The following is a 16,037-nucleotide window of genomic DNA, read 5'->3' on the forward strand; positions in this document are numbered from 1 at the left end:
ATGTGACATAAATCCAATTCTAAAGTGTTAGAAAGCCATCCAACACCACCAAAAGCCTTGGAATGAATCAAGGGACCAACCAAAAATACTTTAAGGGCCAAAAACACTTCATTCATGGGATTTCTAAGAGTTTACGGCCAAGACTTGTTCTTGGGCCGTAAACTCCAAAATCTTTGGTGTTAGAATGCAAACTAGACACCCCTAAGGCCCTTAGATGAATTTTAGAAGTCCTTTCATGTAAGTTCTAGACCTTGAATCACATTGTAGCCTCATATAATAGAGTTTACGGCCATGAAGGGGGTATCATGGGCCGTAAAATCCATAAATCCCTCAAATGTCACATGCAAACTCATGTTAGGCCTTAGATAAATTCTACCAATCACTTGTGATTTGTCCTAGCTCCATTTAACACCATTTTCTTGGAAAAATAGGAGTTTACGGCCAGGAAGCCATGCTAGGCCGTAAACTCCCATAAATGGGTTTAATTTATGTTTTAAAACCACTCCAAGTCCCTAAACCAAGTCTAGAAATTATCCCCTAAGTGTTGGAAGTCCAAATGGCACCATAAACCACCCATCATGAGTTTACGGCCGTAAACTCATGGGGATGGGTGGTTTGGCCATAAACTCCCTTAAGGGGAGTGTTCCTTTGATGTCCCAACTCATTTCCCAAGTCCCTTGTATCACTCATGTCCCTAAACGCCACCCGGGTCCCTCCAAACACTTGTATCGGAGTGTTATCGCGACCTGAAGCAACTGTCCCTATCCAACAATCAATCTAAGTCCTAATTAGATACAAATGTGTATCTTTACATCATAATTAGGAACCTCGCGTGCTTACAAGTCCCGGACCAACACTTAGCATCCGAATTCGCCACATTTCTCGTCCGGTGAGTTCATACCCCTACCCTTTTTCAACTGTTTTCACTGTTTTCAGGGGGGAATACAAGCAAAGGTACAAGGAAATCTTGTACTCAAACTCATTGTTTTCAGTTTAATCGTTTTCATTCTGTATGTTCTAATATCAATAACTGTGATTATCAAATAGTTCGAATTACGAATTTAGTTTTCAAACGAAATCATAGATATCTCGATGAAATGATCTAATCTAAACCATGTTTCATAATCTACGAATAACTTACTAATCTATAATGACAACTAATTATGAGAACGAAAACGAATACGAAACTATAATTAAGAACAGAACGAATACGAATATGAATACGACTGCGAATACGAATGCGACTGCAAATAGTATTAGGAGTAGGATTAGGAATAGAAATGCGACTGCGAATACGAATACGAATACGACTGCGAATACGAATACGAATACGAATACGACTGCGAATAGTATTAGGAATAGGATTAAGAATAGGAAAGCGACTGCGAATACGAATACGAATACGACTGCGAATACGAATACGAATACGAATACAAATAGCAATAGAAATAGGAATAAGGAAACGAATACAATAACGAATACGAATACTAGAACTAATAAGTACGTGAATGTGTTTAAGAATAAGAATATTGAACATCCGTAACTAGTAAGGACACTCACCTACACAGTCAGGAAAACATGGGGTTTTCCTGGGAAGAACACTGAACATAACAGTAATCAGTGAAGACACACACACCCACACATAGTCAGGGAAACATGAGGTTTTCCTGGGTAACACTTATAGAACTAGAAGGAATAGTAAATTGAACAACATTACATCTTTTACAATAGGTAATATTCAATTAGGAAAGTATGGGACTTTCCTGGAACCATAGTAAAGCATAACTAGAATCGTGTAACCTAACAATAAATCGACTTCCTCTTTTAAGAAAATATGGGATTTTCTTGGATAACAACTTTTCGATAAACAAAAGGAAACTTGTACATTTTTACAAAACAAACATCTTATGAACTCACCAGCTTTATGCTGATTTTCAAACTGCTTGTATTCTCAGGTCCACATTAGACAGGTACCTAGCAAATCTTTTGGAGAAGACGGAGCGTACAGAAGACTCGTCTCTACTTTTGTTCATATATACTATGTATTACGAATGTACACTTTACTTTAGAACAAATGTAAACTTTAATATGTAATGTATTGGTTGTTTACTTGCTTACTATGGACATTGGAATTGATACTCAACTTGGTAGTCAACCCCGGAGACGTTTCCGCCTTCGGTTTTCGGGCTGTGACAGCAAGGAGCAGGATGATGATGGTATTTGCACTTGTCACAAAGTGGAAGATTTCCAGCATATTTACTGGTAGGAGTTGGAGCTGTGGATCCCATGACAGAAGTAGTAGCAACAAGGGTAGTAGTAGCAGCATGGACTGCTACCGTCTGCTGTTTCTTGGAAGATCCTTGAGAAGATTGACCCTTCTTCTTCTTCCAGAATTTTCTCTTTTCACCACTCCTTTGAGTTGGCTCAGAAGTGGTAGTGATTTCCTTAACATCGTCGCTGTGATCAATCAGAATCTAAGCTAAAGTCTTGGCACTATCATAGGTATCCGGACGAGCAGCCAAAATGTGACACTTTGTTGGATGAGATAACCCCCAAACGAACCTTTCGATCTTTTTGTTCTCAGGAGTGACTAATCCTGGGCAAAGAAGTGCGAGATCATCGAATCAGGAAGTATATGCAGCAATGTCGGAACCTTTCATCTTCAAGTTCCAGAGCTCGTGCTCTAATTTCTGCATTTCACCACGGGGGCAGTATTCGGCAATAAGAAGTTTTTTCATGGCTTCCCAGCCCATGGCATTGGCTACTGGTAAGGTCAGAGATTTGACTCGGCCATTCCACCAAGTCAAGGCTTTATCAACGAAAGTACAGACTGCGAATTTGACTTTATCGGACTCCGCACAAGCACAGATTTCAAAGATGGATTCGATTTTCTCGAACCATCGAGATAAGGAAATGACACCTCCAGCGCCATTAAAGGATGTCGGTTTTGCGTTCATGAAATCCTTGTAGGAACCTACTCTCTGGTGTCCCAAGTTAACCTCGGGGTTTTGAGATTGAGGACCACCACCTGAACCACTAGGGTTCATTTGTGACATAGCTGCTACCATTGCAGCTGTCATCATTATCTGGAGCGATGCTACATCGAACTGAGGAGGAGGTGGCGGCGAAGAAGGATTGTTGTTGTTCTTTGAACTGGGTCTCTTTCGGGGAGGCATCTTGATCTAATAAGGTCAAGATAGAGAGGATGGTAAGTCCTATAGATTGAATCGATAGATATGACAGTTATATGATTCGAATAAGCGATAAAGCAGGAAAGAGTTATCGAACAGATAATTTATCGCTAAGAATGATCACGGAAAGCCACTCAAATAAGGATTACTACAGAGAGTTGGGATCGAGAAATACTCCCATAGTATTTCATGAATTGGTTTCGACAATTGTTTGATGTTTGGGTTATTAGGGTAAGTTTTAGGCATGCCGCATACCACAGTCACTCCCAAGCATATGTTGGCCGTGTCTCGAATGAATATAGTTGGCCAGGCTATATTGACCCTAGACACGACTACATAACTGCCCAGGTTTAACCATAGTACACAACACCTAATTACTTATGTTCTGTTCTACTTGTGGTTACGGATGACGACGGTTCGGTATACTTATATACTTTTGAATATACTTGTAGTTTGAAGATACTTTTAATTCAGAGCACTTAGGCCCTTTAGTGTTTATAGTTTTATACCATGTAAGGTTTGGTATAATTTATTCACTATAAACAAGGGCTCTGATACCAATCTGTAACACCCCGAAAACCGAAGGCGGAAACATTTCCAGGGTGGACTACCAAGTTGAGTATCAAATCCAATGCACATAGTAAGTAAAGTAAAACAACCATTACATTACATAATAAAAGTTTTATAGTTGTTTCAAAAGTAAAGTTTGTACAGCTGTGATACATAGTATATATAAGCAAAAGAAACGGATCTTCATGTACACCGTTGTCAAGCAAAAAGGATCTTCGAGTACCTGTTCTAACGCTGACCTGAGAACACAAGCGGTTTGAAAATCAGCATAAAGCTGGTGAGTTCATAAGCGGTTTTTGTTTGTGAAAATGTTTCGAGTTTCCTTTCTGTTTCTGAAATGTTATATGCACCAAGAAAATCCCATATTTTCTTAATAGTTGGTTATTGTTTCACAAATGTATAGTATAGTAAGTTTGTACACTGAAAACATGTTTATTCATGTGAAAATGTATAGTTGGTTATCTGACTTGTTAAATTGTTCTGTTTACTTATCATGTGTTACCAGGAAAGTCCCATACTTTCCTTTGTGTATGTTACAAATTGTAAAAGATGTAATGTTATCCAGTTTGTTACTCTTTCTAGTTATGTGAGTGTTACCCAGGAAAGCCCCATGCTTTCCTGCATGTTGGTTTCTAATGTAAACGATGTTAAAGATGTAAAAGATGCATAAAGTGGTTCATTATTACTATAAGTAAATCTCTGTTATCCTAATTGCGAGTTCCATAACCATACAATAGACTAAATCCTGTGGCAATAAGTAGTCCACATGTGGCAATAAGTCGTCCACATACTTATGACTTTCGTCACCCTTGAACCATTTCGGTTCGGCTGTAGCTAGCAGCCAGGTGTGGGGTAGTCAGCCCAGTATAGATCTATACACTCAAGTCACGCTCTCTAAATACCAAAGATTCTGGTTATGGGTATAGTCTTCCACTCGCGTATCTCAGTGGAGTGTTCTCCGAGGACGTGTCTCCAATCATACAGGATTAACAAATTTACTAGTAATAATATGATAGTCCTTCACTCGCGTATGTGTGTGGAGTGTTATCGAGGATAAAACAGTGTACAAGTATTATGTTCAAATGTTTAATGTCATGCTTTTAACTGATAAAATATGGAAAACCATTTGTGAAATAATTGTAAAACATAACAGTTTAAGGACCTATTTCACAAATATATGTTATGTGATATGCGTGTTCAAATGATTATCAGTTGTGGTAATCAGTTATAAAAGCATATGAAATATGAAATACACATTAGAAAACATAACTTGAGTACAAGAATCCTCTTGTACTTTGCTTGTGTTCTCCCCCTGAAAACAGTGAAAAAGGGTAGGGGTATGAACTCACCGGACTCGGAAGTGCGTCGGTTTCGAATACTAGACGTTGGTTCGGGGTTTGATTACTCGTGATGTCCCTATGTAAATTGAAATAATATCCATATATATACAATTAGGGATACATTCACTAATCATATGGAACATTACACTCCAACGAGATTAAACACCTCAAAACGAGCGTTTGGAGTGACCCGGGTGACATCTCCGGACGTGTAATGGCACTAGGGACTTGGGACTTGAGTTTACTCCCTAAGAGTAAACATTTCAAAGAGTTTACAGCCATTGAACACACACATACATGAGTTTACATCCGTAAACTCATGTGGGTGTGATTTTGGGTGTTTAATGGCTTAAATGGACATGGGGATTGTTGGAATGGATTTCTAAAATGCCTTGGAATTGATTGAATGAAAGTATAACACTTAAAAGGGAGTTTACGGCCACCCCATAAGAGTTTACGGCTGTAAACTCACCTATGGCCAAGGAAAATTGATTTGAGCTTCAAAGGACAATCACATGTGATTCTAGTTAATTTTCCAAGCCTTGTTATGAATTTAGAACATCATTTAAGACATTTATTGGAGTTTACGGCCTAGAGGTATGTTCTAAGGCCGTAAACTCTCCTTTACCCATGAAAAAGATAGTTTTTGATGCTTAAAACAATCACATGTGATTCTAGAAATTTATACAAGCCATTTGAGTGTATTTGATGCATCATTAACATAGTTTGATGAGTTTACGGCCAAGGGTATTCTCCTAGGCCGTAAACTCCTATAAATGACACTTTTGATGTGTTTCAAACCTTTAAACTATTTTTAGATGCATCTAGATTTTACCACAAAGCCATTGGTTGAGTTTCAAGGCATTTGGACATGTTTTAAGGCTCTAAATCCCCAATTAAGAGGAGTTTACGGCCCAAGAATATGTATTGGCCATAAACTCTCTTTTGTCCCCCAAAAATCATGTTTAAGGTGTTTAGATGCTAAAACCAATGTCCCACAAGTCATATCTAAGTCCCAACTATGATTTGGAAAGGTTAATTGGCTCAAAAACCCCTTGAATATGAGTTTACGGCCCAAGAATGTGTCTTGGCCATAAACTCACTTTTGTCCCTTAAAATCAATGTTTTAATTGTTGTAAGTCCTTTCCATTAAGCTATTAAGTCATACCTAATGTCCAACAATGCTAAGGAAGGGTTTTAGGGCTTAAAAACCCCATTGATAGGAGTTTACGGCCCAAGCTAGTTCCTTGGCCGTAAACTCATGTTCTTGGTCCCAAAACACAAATTAAACACAAATTTGAAGGCTAAAGAGGTTGAATAACAAGTTAAGGGTGTTACTGATGGGTTTTGAGCATTCTAACACTTCCTAAGTGTACATGCAACCCTAATAACCTTGGATCTATGTTTGTCTAATTTGTCATGCAAAGTTGAATTCCAAGGTTATATTTCTATCTATCATACATGGGGAACAATTTTAACATAAAGTATAGATAGAATAACTTACCTTGTTGTTGCTTGTGTTCCTTGAAACCTTGTGAGCCTAGCACCCCAAGTGTGATGCCTCAAATGCTTCACACAACACCAAATGCTCTTGGAAGAACTTATGAGAGAATACTCACTTCTTCAAAATCGGCCAAGCCCTCTTGATTCTTAGTGTAGCCGATTTTGGGTGGAGGATATGTTACTTATATAGTCTTGACACATCTAGGGTTAAACCCTAATGTGTCATGACTCTTCATTTCCATGATCCATGGGTTTGTAACTCCCATGGAGCATCCTATGGGTGGAACCCAACTTGATGGTCCATGGAGCCTTTTAGCCCACTATACAAGATATGGATGATTTACTTAATCAACCCATATATTTAATTAGTTATCTTTTGATCACTTAATTAATTCTAAATTAATTCTTGATCAAACTAATCAAATAATATTATTAATATATTAGAACTTATAATATATTAATAATCTCCAAGTGTTATTTCTCTCATTTAGTCTATCCAATTGCATGGTGCCATGCAACCCAAATGGACCATGCCGGGTCGGGTCAAGTACATACCAGAAATAGTTATGGACTTAGACACCTTATCCAACAGTCTCCCACTTGGATAAGTCTAATAACTATTACTGCAAGTATGACTTCAGGAACCGATCGGCAATCGTAGCTCTTTACAAGGTTTCTCGAAACTGAGAAAATGATGGTACGCCATTTCAGATAAGTGATCATATAATCCTCTGTTCTAGATATCAGTCGGACAAATACATGGAACAATGTCTTACTTATTGTCCAACATTTGTTTCCCGATTTCCGATTTGTTTGACAAAGAACTTCATTGAACACATCAATTTAGTTCTGAGCTGGCCCGGTACATAGGTCAAAACAAAATCATCGTGGGGCCCAGATATCAGCTTCTAATCCAAGAAGGAACAGATAAACTTTGACTCATATGTTTGTTCTACTACTCATTGAATTACACACAAGAGCACGATTTTATAACATCGAGTTACCAATGCGTTTTTTCGTACAATCAATGCATAACCAACTCGTAAGTAACAAATCATATCTCTAGGTTTAAAGACTTATATGATATTACCGTCTCACGATCACTCGAGATAGAATTCCATGAAGTGATTCCAGTGAGCGTGGGTTGTGTCCAATGCTCAGAACTTATGAGCACTCATGATTGTTGTAGCCTTGTCCCAGACCTCTACAACCAAACATGACAGTCTTGATTCATACCTACTTCCGACATATGACCGACTGTGGAGGTTTGAAGAATATGTTATACCAAACAAAATTATTCTGGAAGTCAAAACATGCAAAAGAAATATAGTAAACGATCGACAAGAGATAGCAACACTTTACTCATAAATAAAACACTTTTATTCATCATCAAATTTCAATTACACTTTACAAATTTCGAGGTTATCTAACTACTAAATCTAATATCATCCTTCAGCCCTATGCTCCGAGCATGCTGGAGATGCTTAACCCGAGTCAGTCCCTTCGTGAGGGGATCTGCCGGATTCTCATTTGATGATACCCTCTTTGCCACGAGGAGTCCTTCTTCGATCCGATGTCTGATGAAATGGTATTTTCTGTCGGTGTGTCTGGATCTCCCGTGATCCCTTGGTTCCTTGGCTAAGGCAACAGCGCTTTCACTATCATAGAAAATTTCCATTGGCTCTTTAATAGCTGGTACAACTCCAAGGTCTCCAATGAAGTTCCTCAGCCATAACGCCTCCTTTGCCGCTTCGCTAGCTGCAATATACTCTGATTCACAAGTAGAATCTGCCACTGTCTCTTGCTTGGAACTCTTCCAAGAAATTGCTCCTCCATTTAGGGTAAAGACCCAGCCCGACTGAGAGCGGAAGTTATCCCTATCAGTCTGGAAGCTAGCATCACTATACCCTACAACTCTCAAGTCATCACTCCCACCGAGGGTAAGGACCCAGTCCTTAGTTCTTCGTAGGTACTTGAGAATATTCTTTACCGCAGTCCAGTGTGCCTCGCCAGGGTTCCCCTGAAACCTGCTAACCATGCTCAAGGCAAAGGCTACATCAGGTCGAGTACACGTCATAGCATACATGATCGAACCTACAGCCGAGCATAAGGTATTCGACTCATTTCTGCTATCTCAGCCTCAGTGCTAGGGCTTTGTGTCTTACTCAGTTTGGCGTTACTCTGGATGGGCAACTCTCCTTTCTTGGAGTCTTGCATTCTGAATCTCTTCAGAACCTTCTCCAAGGAGGTACTTTGACTAAGTCCAATTAGTCTTTTACTCTGATCTCTCAAGATCCTTATCCCCAAAATATAGGCAGCTTCACCAAGGTCCTTCATAGCGAAACACTTTCCAAGCCAGGACTTTACTTCCTGCAGGGTTGGAATGTCGTTTCCTATGAGTAGTATGTCATCCACATACAATACCAAAAAGCTAACTATACTCCCACTAGCCTTGACATAGACACAAGATTCATCTTCACTCCTAGAAAAGCCAAATTCCTTGACCTTTTCATCAAAGCAAAGATTCCATCTGCGAGGTGCTTGCTTTAATCCATAAATGGATTTCTCAAGCTTACACACTCTATTAGGGTACTCGTTGCTGACAAAACCCTCTGGCTGACTCATGTAAACATCTTCAGCCAACTTTCCATTAAGGAAAGCGGTTTTGACATCCATTTGCCAAATTTCATAGTCATGAAATGCGGCTATGGCTAACAGAACCCGAATAGACTTAATCTTGGCTACCGGAGAAAAGGTCTCATCATAATCCACTCCAGGAATTTGAGAGAAGCCCTTTGCAACCAGTCTAGCCTTATAAGTGTGTACTTTACCATCCATGTCGGTCTTCTTCTTGAAGACCCATTTGCACCCTACAGTCTTTCGACCTGGTACATTCTCAACCAAGTTCCAAACTTGATTGTCATACATGGATTGTATCTCGCTATCCATAGCCTCTTTCCATTTAGCAGACTCGGGGCCTGCCATGGCTTCCTCGTAGCTGTTAGGGTCATCTTGACTTACTAGTGTCTCATCACTAATAAGTGTCTCACCTTCTGCAGTAATATGGAATCCATAGTAATGCTCAGGTGCACTCCTAACTCTCGTGGAACGCCTCAGAGGTACAGATTCGTCAATTGGCTCAACAGGAGTTTCCTCCTCAAGTTGAGGGCTAGAGTTTGAAGTTCCTTCACCACTTGACTCTTGAATTTCTTCAAGATCAACTTGCCTCCCACTGTCTCCTTGGCTTATAAACTCTCTTTCTCGAAAGACTCCTCTTCTTGCTACAAAGACCACATTGTCACTAGGTCTGTAGAAGAGGTAACCAAAGGATTGTTGTGGGTAGCCGATGAAAATACACCTCTCGCTTCGGGGTTCGAGCTTATCATGAGTCTCGCGTCTCACGAAAGCCTCACAACCCCAAATCTTGATGTGGTCTAGTTTAGGTACTTTACCAGTCCACATCTCGTGAGGAGTTTTGGCAACTTTCTTTGTAGGGACTAGATTAAGGATATAGGCGGCAGTCTCTAAGGCATACCCCCAGAATGAGATTGGTAGCGAAGCTCGACTCATCATGGAACGAACCATGTCCAACAAGGTTCGATTACGCCTCTCAGCCACACCATTCAACTGCGGTGTCCTGGGAGGTGTCAATTGTGAGACAATCCCACATTCCTTTAGATAGTCGAGGAACTCTGAACTAAGATACTCACCACCCCGATCGGATCGAAGCATCTTAATGTTCCTGCCCAATTGATTCTCGACTTCCTGTTTAAATTCCTTAAACTTCTCGAAAGTCTCTGACTTATGCTTGATTAAGTAGACATATCCATATCTACTGTAATCATCGGTAAAAGTCAAATAATAACGATTAGCATCCCTTGTGGCATGTTTGAACGGTCCACACACATCCGTGTGTATAAGGTCCAACAAACCTTCACCCCTATCACACGAGCCTGTGAAGGGTGACTTTGTCATTTTTCCAAGTAAGCATGATTCGCAACTATCATTTGACTTTAGGTCAAACGACTCCAAGACTCCATCCTTTTGGAGTTGGCCTATGCGTTTCTTGCTTATATGTCCAAGACGACAATGCCATAATGATGCTTTATCCAAGTTATTATTATTAGTAGAATCAATACACAAAACATTATTTCCTAAGTTATCTACAATAGATACAGCTTCATACACACCATCACAAGGTAATGCTTTAAAATAAAGAACATTATTAAAGAAAGCATTAATCGAACCAACTTCATTATCAAACGAAAAGGTGAAACCTTGTTTGTACAATGCATGAAAGGAAATAATATTTCTTGCCATTTCTGGCAAATAACAACATTTATTCAAATCTAAATTTAACCCACTACTTAGCGATAAAGTATAAACTCCAATCTTGGTGACAGGGGTAACTTTCCTATTCCCCATGATTAAGTTTATTCTTCCTTGCTCCACATTCTCACTTCTTCCTAGTCCCTGCAAGTCACAACAAATATGAATACCGCAACCGGTATCAAGGACCCAAGATTTCGAATGGGGTGAGTTATTAGAAATGATAGTGTAAATACCTGCATGGTTGGGTTTGACTTTCCCATCCTTCACATCCTGCTGGTACTTTGGGCAGTTTCGCTTCCAATGAGCTTTTTCATGGCAATAGAAGCATTCAACCTCTTTTGGGTCAGAAGAAGGAGTAATGAGACCTTTCTTGGTTCCACTTGAAGAAGATCCATCAAGGGTCCGAGCCTTGGTACCCTTTGAAGATCTCTTTCTCTTCCTCCCTCGACTCTGCCCGATTGCCAAGACCGGAGTTGAGTCTGGAGTAAGAGTGATAGCAACCGACTTCCCCTTAAGACCTATTTCTGCGGTCTTGAGGAGTCCCTGAAGTTTGCTGAGGGTGACCTCTTCCTTGTTCATGTGATATGTCATGCAGAATTGATCATAGCACGATGGTAAGGAGTGCAAAATGATATCTATTGCAAGCTCCTCAGGGAAGTTCACATTGAGCTTCAGCAAACGATCCACATACCTTTGCATTTTCTGCATGTGGCTCGTGACGGACTCTCCGTCCTTCATCATGGTTGTTATCATGGAGCAGATGACTTCGTACCTCTCTTGTCGTGCACTTTGATGGTATCTTTCCATCAAATCTTGGTGCATTTCATAAGGGTAGAAATCTTCATAAGAGCTTTGGAGTTCAGCTGTCATGGTGGCCAACATGATGCAAGCCACCTTGGTTGCATCTCTTTCATGAGTATGAAAGTCAGCGATCTCCTGGGGAGTTGCAGTGGACTCGTCAATTTCCTTAAGCTCCTTGTCAAGGACATATTCTTTGTCCTCGTAGCGGGTAATCATCCTGATGTTTCTGATCCACTTATTGAAGTTGGATCCATCAAAGGTGACTTTCCCACACAAACTCATAAGAGTAAAGGAGCCATTAGGATTCGAGCCAGAAGCATTATTTGAAGACATCTGAAAGAGAAGAACGAATTTAGTTTAGATTTAAGAGAGTCCTTAATAAAACACCCAAATGTAATATTAAGGCTAGGATCCAATCACAATATAATATAACTTAGAAGAGGTATGCCATAATCTAATCTATACCATATTTGAAAGGTAGGTGAATGACGATTCACCAATTTCCACCACGAAAACCGAAATAATAAATATTTAGTTTTTATTGGTTTTAGAAATTCCTAGATTCTTTGAGATCCAATGAACTTTTCAAAGGCATGTTTCAATCTCGGGAGTGCCCTCCAGGTTTTGTGACTGGGATGCCGAGGATCACAAAACGAGGTGTGAAGTAACCATGCAAATCACTTGGTACCCTTAAAGTTTATCACTCAATCGATGTGCCGGTAAACCACACACGCTCCACCGATACTATAATAAACCTTAAGTCACCCTTTACCTACCTTGTTAAGTCCAAGTTAGTGTGCCGGTTAACCACACACGCTCCACCAACGACTCAGACAAAGTGTAAAGTGTAATTTCATGGATTAGCACCTTATTCACATTTTTCCTAAAGTAACTAAGATTGGGAATTTAATAATCATTTAGTTACTTTATTATATTCATCATACTTTGAATGAGAATTTATAAGTCCTTGTCTTACCCGTTCGGCTAACGACCCTCCACCAGTCAAGCAAGCGGTGGGCGAGAATATACACCCATTAAGTCACCATTTTATAGGCAACAACCTTATACCCACCTTATAGACCGGCTTCGTGAATGAGGCGTACTAGCGGTAAGACGACTTTATTCTTATACATATATATATATATAATTATTAAATCATCATAATACAAGTATAAGGGTTGAATTTTAACTTTTATAATTCTAGGGGTTGGAACTTAAAGTTTTAACTTAACTTTACTTGTTCCAAAACTTGAGGGCAAGTTTTGTAACTTTCAAAACTTTTCATTTCTTGTAACTTATGAGTTTAATAGAGTAATAAAATGAAGACTCTTCATTTTTCTAACTCTTGTGTTTTCTTAATGGTTTTAACTCAAGTGTGACTCTTGGTTTTCCATAACTTAAGGATAAGTTATGGACTCCATTAAAACACATTATGATCAAGAATTAAACTACCAAATAGGTTACAAATAATTCCTATGATCATCTAAAACATCATAAGAACAAGAACATGAATATGAACACAATCAAAAATTACATAAAACTTTGTAATTTTGATAACTAGTTGTTGTAAATGAATTAGCAAGAACATTACACCACCAAAAAACAAGTTTTCAATTACCAAAATAGTTTAGGGTAATGTTTCTAATTCATTTTCCAGCAACTGAATCGAAATTCTGCACTCATTCGACCCTACTCGTCGAGTGCATAAACTGACTCGCCGAGTTGGTTGAAGATACTCATGGACTCGACGAGTCCCCCCTATAGACTCGACGAGTCCATTCGCAGACAGCAAAATTTCCGATTCTGTTTTCAACTTTTAAGCACAAATAAGAACAAACAAGCCTAGGCTCTGATACCACTGATGGGTTTTGAGCATTCTAACACTTCCTAAGTGTACATGCAACCCTAATAACCTTTGATCTATGTTTGTCTAATTTGTCATGCAAAGTTGAATTCCAAGGTTATATTTCTATCTATCATACATGGGGAACAATTTTAACATAAAGTATAGATAGAATAACTTACCTTGTTGTTGCTTGTGTTCCTTGAAACCTTGTGAGCCTAGCACCCCAAGTGTGATGCCTCAAATGCTTCACACAACACCAAATGCTCTTGGAAGAACTTATGAGAGAATACTCACTTCTTCAAAATCGGCCAAGCCCTCTTGATTCTTAGTGTAGCCGATTTTGGGTGGAGGATATGTTACTTATATAGTGTTGACACATCTAGGGTTAAACCCTAATGTGTCATGACTCTTCATTTCCATGATCCATGGGTTTGTAACTCCCATGGAGCATCCATGGAGCATCCTATGGGTGGAACCCAACTTGATGGTCCATGGAGCCTTTTAGCCCACTATACAAGATATGGATGATTTACTTAATCAACCCATATATTTAATTAGTTATCTTTTGATCACTTAATTAATTCTAAATTAATTCTTGATCAAACTAATCAAATAATATTATTAATATATTAGAACTTATAATATATTAATAATCTCCAAGTGTTATTTCTCTCATTTAGTCTATCCAATTGCATGGTGCCATGCAACCCAAATGGACCATGCCGGGTCGGGTCAAGTACATACCAGAAATAGTTATGGACTTAGACACCTTATCCAACAGTTACCTCTTTGATTTCAAGCCTTAAATCTTTGTTTTGGACCTTGATTTTGGGATGAGGAGAGAGGTTGTGAGAGTTATATGAGAAGTTGACCAAAGGCTTCAAATGGAGGCTTAAACACGTTTATATAGTGTTTAAGTTTTGGACACGGTGGAATTCTACCCGATACCGGCGTTAGACAAGGCTTTTGGTCGTACCCGATTGAGTTACCGTAACCCGATACGGTAATTTCTAGAAATATTCCGATCACTAGAATTGGATGTTAGAATGATTTCTAATTGTATTAAGACACCCATTAAGTCATTTTAAATGTGTACTAATTAATGACTTAATTATACGGAAGATCGGAAATCGAATTTGGAATGACGATTGGTTGCGCGAATTGTACTACGAAAGAGTTACAATAAATGATACGGAAATTTCGGGTTGTTACAGTATTGAATTGTTTGATAGAACTTTTATGTCTGTATATGTATACATAATATATAACTAATATTTAGACGACCTTCGAACGGATAACCGATGCCCTAAAGCCACATCCCAACGAGGAAAAGGAAATAAAGCGAGCTAGCCTTCCTTGGTCCTTTAAACACTACTTATATAAATATACACTCATAGGCATGCATTTGACAATATCAAAGTATTAAAAGAGTTTAAGTAAAAGTATTTGGCATCAAAAGGGTTTGTAAAATAGTTTGAAGCAAAATAGTTTGATAACACAGTTTGAAAAGTAAGAAAACCACTTGTTTGGTAGTTATTAATCACATGTGATTGATATTATAACTATAAGTATTCAACTTGTATTACCCCCCCCCCATAACAGCATTTCAAAACATTTAAAAGGTTAATTAAGGGGTATGAACTCACTTGCAGTGAGTGGATTGGATTGAAGTGTCGGACATGGTGCTAGGTGACAAGCGGAGACTTGTACACACACAATGAGCCTAGTTATCATCTAATAAACATATATATAACTAGTTAGTCAATTTATAACTAATAAATCAAGTTAGGACACCTTATGACATGGAAAAACTTTGTTTCAAGTGGTAAAGGTCACAAGGGTTGCATCCAAGTGTTGTAGGGTATGGCTAGTGTGCTTAGGATTCAAGGAAAACTCCATCATGGAGTTTACGGTTTTATGGTCATCAAAAAATGAGTTTATGGTCATAAACTCATGAGTTTATGGTCGTAAACTCTCACCTCTTTGACCATGTGATGATTTGAAGCCTTAAAAGTCCCTAGAAGTGTTTGCACTTGAAGTATAAGCCTAAGGAAGAAGTTAGGGCACCATTTCCCTCCTTTGAGGGGTTTACGGCCCTAAGACCATTTCCCTTTGGGTTTATGGTCGTAAACCCTCATGGATCATGGTATTTTTATGTTTTCAAGTCCTTAACATATCAATGAAGGGATCCATGTTAGTTACTAAGGCATAGGAATGGACTAGGGCCACTTTTGACCCCTTAAGAAGGGTTTACAACCCAAGGTGTTCTTGGACTGTAAACACCTTTGATCTTGGTGTTTCCTTCTGATTTCTTGAAGTATGGACATGTAACAAGCTTTATAAGACTCTAGGATAGAAGTACTTACTATGCAGAAGCTTGAAAATTTGCTAAGGGCCCAAGAAGACTAGTGTGTGTTCTTGGTGTTTTGAAAATCTAAACAAAACACGAAAATG

The sequence above is a fragment of the Lactuca saligna genome, chromosome 2 (assembly GCF_052625555.1).
Source record: "Lactuca saligna cultivar CGN05327 chromosome 2, ASM5262555v1, whole genome shotgun sequence".
Classification (NCBI taxonomy): Eukaryota; Viridiplantae; Streptophyta; class Magnoliopsida; order Asterales; family Asteraceae; genus Lactuca; species Lactuca saligna.